This window comes from Saccopteryx bilineata, chromosome 5 (genome assembly GCF_036850765.1).
Source record: "Saccopteryx bilineata isolate mSacBil1 chromosome 5, mSacBil1_pri_phased_curated, whole genome shotgun sequence".
Taxonomy (NCBI): Eukaryota; Metazoa; Chordata; class Mammalia; order Chiroptera; family Emballonuridae; genus Saccopteryx; species Saccopteryx bilineata.
In genome coordinates, this window is record NC_089494.1 from 143,646,132 (window position 1) to 143,652,355 (window position 6,224).

At 41.5% G+C, this 6,224-nt stretch overlaps 1 pseudogene; it reads left to right on the forward strand.

Moving 5' to 3' along the window:
- Nucleotides 1-653: 653 nt before the first annotated feature.
- Nucleotides 654-5,745, forward strand: LOC136306563 (serpin B6-like; annotated as a pseudogene).
- Nucleotides 5,746-6,224: the final 479 nt, after the last annotated feature.

The window sequence follows — 6,224 nt, forward strand, 5'->3', positions numbered from 1 at the left end:
AGGTGAAGGGATTAAGACCTACAAATTGGTAGTTACAGAACAGTCTTGGGGATGTAAAGTACAGCATACAGAATACAGTCAATATATTCTAATAACTAGGTATAGTGTCAGATAGGTATCAGCTTTATGATCACTTAGTAAGTTATATAACATCTAATTGGTTGTGTGTCAATTGCAATTGAAAAAAATTTATTAAAAAAAAAAAAAGAGAGAATAACCCCTGGCTGGATAGCCAGGTTGGTTTGAGCGTTATCTCCATATGCCAAGGTGGCAGGTTTAATCGCCAATCAGGGCACATACGAGAATCAACCAATAAATGCATAAATAAAAGGAACAATGAATTAATATTTCATTTTCCTCCTCTCTCCCTCTCTTTCTCTAAAATCAATCAAGAAATTATAAGAAGAATTAATATAAAAATGATTACTTATTTTTTCAGTTAAGTGGGTGATGTGTTTTCAATTTTATTTTTGATAATGTTTTTTTATGCTGCTCAATTATTTCTAACATAAAATCAAAAATGGGAAGAAAAAGTGTTGGGCAGTGGGATTTGGGGAAAAATAACAGAAGGTGACTGTTGAAGGATTAAAAGCTACAAGGACTGAGGGTGCTCTGCTCACTCCTATTGCATTGCTGATGCTCTGAGCCTCACTATCATGGATACTCTGTAGGAAGCTAATGGCACCTTTGTCTTAAGCCTTTTGAGAAAGTGTGCAAAGACAACTCAAAAAATATGTTTTTCTTATTCATGAGCATCTCCTCTGACCTGACCATGGTCTTCATGGGTGCAAAGGGAAACAGCAAGGCCCAGATGGTCCAGGCACTTTCTTTTTCTTTCTTTTTTTTATCTTTACTCATATTTTTTTTAATTATTTTTTTAATTTATTGCATTAACATGGATTCAAGTGTCCCACTCAATAAAACACCCTCCACCCCCAACAATGTGTACTCCATTGCCCCTACTCCCCTTACCTGCCTCCCCACCTTTCTTCTGGGACTTGCAGTCCAATTATCTGTATCTGTGTTATATATATATATATATACAGTATATATCTATAGTATGGCTAATCCCTTCATCTTCTCTGATCCCATCCCCTCATCCTCCTCCTCTGACAGCTGTCCCTCTGCCTCCTGTGACCCCACCCCTGCCTCTATTCCGTTCCTCAGTTCACTTTGTTCATTAGATTCCACGTATAAGTAAAATCATATGGTATTTGTCTTTCTCTGCCTGGCTTATTTCACTTAGCATAATTATCTCCAGGTGCACCCATGCTGTCATAAAAGGTAAGATTTCCTTCTTTTTAAAGCTGTGTGGTATTACATTGTGTAAAATACCACCAGTTTTTTATTCACTCGTCCACTGTCAGATACTTGGGCTGTTTCCAGTTCTTGGCCATTGTAAACAATGCTGCCATAAACATGGGGCTGTATATCTTTTTTTGAATTAGTGTTTTGGGATTCTTAGGATATATTCCTAAAAGGGGGATAACTGGGTCAAAAGGCAGTTCCATTTATAATTTTTTGAGGAAACGCCATACTGTTTTCCACAGTGGCCGCACCAGTCTGCATTCCCACCAGCAGTGCAGGAGGGTTCCCTTTTCTCCACATCCTCACCAGCACTTGTTTGTTGATTTCTTAATGAGCTCCATTCTGGCAGGTGTGAGGTGTGGTTTTAATTTGCATTTCTCTGAGGATTAGTGATGTTGAACATTTTTTTATATGCCTATTGGCCATCCGTATGTCCTCTTTGGAGAAGTATCTGTTCAGTTCTTTTGCCCAATTTTAAATTTGATTGTTTGCCTTCCTGGTGTTGTATTTTAGAAGTTCTTTATAAATTTTGGTTATTGACTCTTTATCAGATATATCAGCAAATATATTCTCCCATTGTGTGGGTTGTCCTTTTGTTTTGTTAATGGTATCTTTTGCTGTGCAAAAGCTTTTTAGTTTTAGTCCCATTTGTTTATTTTTTGTCCTTTATTTCACTTGCCCATGGAGATAAATCAGCAAAAGTATTGTTATGAGAGATATCGAAGAGTTTACTGCCTATGCTTTCCTCTAAGTTTTTTATGGTTCCACAACTTACATGTAAGTGTTTTATCCATTTTGAGTTTGTTTTTGCTGAATGGTGTAATGTGGGAGACTGCTAGTGGCAAAGCCCTTGCAGTTCGAGGCTTAGCAAAAGGCTAAGCTCTCCCTCCCCACACCTCCATTTTGGCTATGAGGCTGAGTATTTGCACTCATCTCAAATCCCCACCTCACTTGCTTAGTGAAGTTGCTAAAGGCTGAGTTTTTCTCCACACCTCCATGTTAGCTGTGATGCTGGGTTGTTTCTACTTGTCTTATCTCTGATGTCCTTCAGAGAGACTGGAGGCTGTTTTCTTCCTATCATTTGTTTTGTGAAGTTAAGATGTTATGTATGGTGGGAGTTTTCTGCACTTGGGAGAATTCTTGGGTTGCCTTGGTAATGTGACTTTGTTTTAATATCTCTTTGATTTGCTAATGATTCACTTTACCCTATAAATAAAGCAGGTATGGGGGGCAGAGACACTTTTTGCAAGCTATCTCTTGTGTTGCAAAGAGACCTCCTGAGCCCACCTTATTTTTCTTTAAGTTTATTTTCTTAATTCCTTGCCGTTCCCACTCAGGACCTGGAATTACTAGCTGTGCTGGTTCACGGCAATGTAAGTTGGTAGTCTAGTTTTTCAGTTTTTTGCATGTACCTGTCAAATTTTCCCAATATCATTTATTAAAGAAACTGTCTTTACTCCAGTGTATACTCTTGCCTACTTTGTCAAATATCAATTGACCATAAAAGTGTAGGTTTATTTCTGGGTCCTCTATTCTGTTCCATTGATCTGTATGCTTGTTCTTATGGCAGTACCAAGCTGTTTTGATTACAATGGCTTTGTAGTATAGCTTGATATCAGGAAGTGTGATACTTCCCACTTTGTTTTTCATTTTCAAGATCTCTGAGGCTATTCAAGTTTCTTTTTTTTTTTTTTTTGGTTCCATATAAAACTGTCTGCCCACAGTCTAGACTGTTTCTACTGAGTCTCCCATGAGGTGGAAGCACCAATCATAGACTTGAGAGCATGCTGGGGAAAGCTCCAGCTTCAACACCAGAAAACTGAGTCACTGACACACCCCTTCTTCCTGGCTTCTCAGAAATGCCCAGTCTCCATAGTGTGGGGCAGGAGAGATTCCTGAAGGTGAGGTAGTTGCTTCTCCCCAGGCTGGTGCCACTCAGAGGGGACTGCTCCACCCAAGAAAGATGGCGACTGCAGTATTGGAATATGACTCAGCACAGGGGTTCCAGTTGCTGTCCCCCACAGTGTCTCTCCCTGGGCCACCAACTTCACACTCTCCTTATGCAACTCTTGTACTCTCAACCCTCCCTTCGCTGGAGCCCCAGGTAAGAGGCTGTGAATGAGACTTTCTGCACTGGCCCTTTAAGATGGGGCCTGCATCTCCAAGAGCTCTGTCTCTTTCTCGCAGACAGAAACCTGGCTCTTTTTACTGCCAAATGCAGTGTGGGTGCCTTTTCTAGGCTCTGGGGATCTAGGTTGGGGCACCCAGCCTGGGGCTCAGGACCCTCCCTTCTCAAGGCAGCCCTTCCCACAGTGAGAGTCCCTCTGGACCCTCTACCACACTCGCTCCTGGGAGTGGGCAGCCCTGTAGGCATTTCAGCCCTTCCTACCAGTCTTGTTGTGGCTTCTGTGATCCTTTGTTATGTACTCTTTTTCATTTAGTCCAAAGTTGGTTTTTCAAGATGATTGTTCTTAAATTGACATGTAATCCAATTTAGTCCTGGGAGATGGCAGCTGGAATGTCCGTCTACTCCTCCATCACCATCTTAGAATCCCTCCAGACACTATCTTTAAGTAATAGTGGTGGAGGAGGAGAAGATGTCCACCAAAGTTTCCAGTCACTTTTCATCCAAGTTAGCAGGACTAGCACACAGTACTTTGTTAGAACTGCCATCAGGCTCTTTGGAGAAAAGTCTTATGATTTCAACTCTTCTTTCAAAGATTCCTGCTGCAAATTCTACCAATGAAAGATGTAATAGCCCAACTTCTTCAAAGCCTTAGAGGAGGCTGAAAAAGAAATACCTGGGTAGAAGGTAAAATTAGAGTTGCTGTCTCCCAGTTCAGTTAATCAAATTACTAGTCTAGTTCCTTCTCATAAATGCCATTGACTTAGAAAGAAACTTGGCTCAGTTGGTTAGAGCCTTGTCCCGGTATGCAGAGGTTGCTGGTTTGATCTCCGGTTGGGGCACATACAGAAACAAATCAGTGTTTCTGTCTCTCTGTCTCTTTCCCTTCCTCTCTCTAAAAATCAATCAATAAAAAAAGCATAAAAACCCAACCCTGAGATAATTAGTTTAACAAATAACAGACCAAGGAAAGATCATTTAAAGACATCAAGAATGAGGAAAAACCTGTGCAAATGATGTTTAAGAAATCTACCTTTAAGCCCTGGCTGGTTGGCTCAGCGGTAGAGCATCGGCCTGGCGTGCAGGAGTCCCAGGTTCGATTCCCGGCCAGGGCACACAGGAGAGGCGCCCATTTGCTTCTCCACCCCTCCCCCTCTCCTTTCTCTCTGCCTCTCTCTTCCCCTCCTGCAGCGAGGCTCCATTGGAGCAAAGATGGCCCGGGCGCTGGGGATGGCTCTGTGGCCTCTGCCTCAGGCGCTAGAATGGCTCTGGTGGGCATGCCAGGTGGATCCCGGTCGGGCGCATGCGGGAGTCTGTCTGACTGCCTCCCCGTTTCCAGCTTCGGAAAAATTAAAAAAAAAAAAAAAAAAAAAAAAAAAAAAGAAATTTACCTTTAATATGACTGACATGGGCCCTGGCCGGTGGCTCAGTGGATAGGGTGTCGGCCCTGCATATGGAGATTCTGGGTTGGATTTCTGGTCAGGGCACACAGGAGAAGTGACCATCTGCTTCTCTTTTCCTTCTCTCCCCCTTCTCTTCCTTTCCTTCCCACAGTCAGTGGTTTGATTGGTTTGATTAACACTTCCTGCAGCCAGATGCTGAGGATAGCTCGATTAGTTCCAGTGTGTCAACCTCTGGTGCTAAAATAGCTCAGTATTCGAGCATTGGCCCTAGATGGGGTTGCCAGGTGAATCCTAGTCAGGGCACATGCTGGAGTCTGTCTCACTATCTCCCCTCTTCTCACATTAAAAAAAAAAGACCTACATAGGAGAAATATTCACTAAAACTCTGGTGTTGCTTTATGTTGGCAAAGAGCTGAATATGATCATCATGCTTCCTAATAAAAATGTTGACTTTAAAATGATGGGAAAAGAAGTTACTTATGAGAAATTCACAGAGTAGACCAGGATAGACATGATAGATGAAGAAGAAGTGGAATGTTTCTCCCTAGATTTAAACTGGAGGAGGAATACAATGTGGAGGATGTCTTTCACTCTTTGGGCATGACTGATGCCTTTGAGTAGAACAGGGCAGATTTTTCTGGAATGTCATCAGGGAGAGAACTGTTTCTGTCCAAGGTTGTGCACAAGTCCTTTGTGGAAGTCAACAAGGAAGGCATGGAGGCTGTGGCCGCCACTGCCCCTATCATGATGCTTCTACATTCAAGAATCACCCCCAGGTTCTGTGCTGATCAACCCTTCCTTTTCTTTATTCATCTCAGTGAAACCAATGGTATCCTGTTTTATGGCCAATTCTCTAACCATTTAAGGAAATGGTCAGCGCTGCATGTAGCCCTTCTCCGCTCCTACTGACCCACTTTTCCTCTGATACTTCACAATGTGCCTGAAATCCAAAGTGACCTTTGGTGACAATCCAAAAATAAAGGGCCTAATTTTGAAGTTCCACATTCGGGGAGAAAAAAAAGCTATAAGCAGAAAACAAGGAGAAAACGGAAGTAAGAAAATGTTCTTTTTCTGTCTTTCTTCTCTTTCTCTTTCTCCTCCCTCTCTTCTTTTTCTTCTCTTTCTTTTTACACTTGAAGAGCGTCATCCAATTAAAGATTCATTCTGAAATGCTTAATAAAAAAAGAAAAAAATCACCTGCTTGTATATTTTGTAATAGGTCTTTAAGGCAGAGGTAGATTAAGGTTGGTTGAGGCTCCAGGTGCAGAAGAAAATATTGGGCCCCTTAAAAAAAAGAAAAAATAAAAATACATGTTAACCTTATTTTAAAATAAATAAAAATATTATGTACTAGTAATGTTAAAAATCACATATGAAACCAAATTTGG